The following is an 890-nucleotide window of genomic DNA, read 5'->3' as shown; positions in this document are numbered from 1 at the left end:
GTTTTAGAAAAAAAAAGGGAATAATCTTGTTTCAAACAAAAAATAATTTTGCTAGATAGAAGTAAATTTTGTTGTGGTTTGATTTTAAAATTCTACCTATAAAAAAAGTTGAAAACACTTTGGGAGATTATCTATGGGCCAGTTTCTAACAAAGTCTCTCTTCTCAAACTCATACTAATCCAACCAATTATTTGCATGAACTCAAAAGTTCAATTACCTCTAAAAGAAGTTGAAAACACCTTGTGAAAATCTGTAAGGATACTACGACCTCTAGCTTTGCTAAATCCAGCGTTGTTGAAGCTTATCAAAATCGCTGCAAAAATAAAGTTTAACAAGTGGTTCTATGATGTAGTGGTTAGCACTTTCGACTTTGAATCTAACAACCTGTGTTTAATTCCCAATAGGTAATCCACCAATTTATACAAAGTTGGTCCATAGCCAATTCGGTAGGGTCACTTTTGGACCGATAATCTGTAGAAGGGGTCACTAAGGTTGAGATCATACAAAATGGGTCCATAGCTCAATGTTAGAGCATTTGATTGCAGATCAAGAGGTCACCAATTCGAACCTAGTTGGGCCCTTCTATCTTGGATAGAAATTTGTTACACTTTTTGGACCGACACTATGTCTAAGGGGTCACTAAGGTTAAAATCCTACAAAATGGATCCATGGCTTAGTGGTAGAGAATTTGACCAGTCACCCGTTTGAACCTTTTGGACTAACACTCTAGAAGGGTCACTAAGGTCGAAATCATGTAAAATGGGTCCATAGCTCAGTGGTAGAGCATTTGACTGCAGATCAAGAGGTCACCAGTTCGAATCTGGTTGGGCCCTTTTATTTTGGACAGGCACTTTGTTTGATTTACTACCGACCATCGATTTATTCCCGAC

General features: G+C 37.4%; 1 non-coding gene across 1 annotated transcript; it reads left to right on the top strand.

Annotated features, from left to right (window-relative positions):
- The first annotated feature begins 761 nt into the window (after positions 1 to 761).
- Positions 762 to 833, top strand: TRNAC-GCA. Its single transcript has one exon. It is a non-coding gene; the product is annotated as a tRNA-Cys (tRNA).
- The last annotated feature ends 57 nt before the right edge of the window (positions 834 to 890 follow it).

This window comes from Cucurbita moschata, unplaced genomic scaffold, assembly GCF_002738365.1.
Source record: "Cucurbita moschata cultivar Rifu unplaced genomic scaffold, Cmos_1.0 Cmo_Scf00953, whole genome shotgun sequence".
Classification (NCBI taxonomy): Eukaryota; Viridiplantae; Streptophyta; class Magnoliopsida; order Cucurbitales; family Cucurbitaceae; genus Cucurbita; species Cucurbita moschata.
This window is presented reverse-complemented; position numbering and strand designations above follow the sequence as displayed.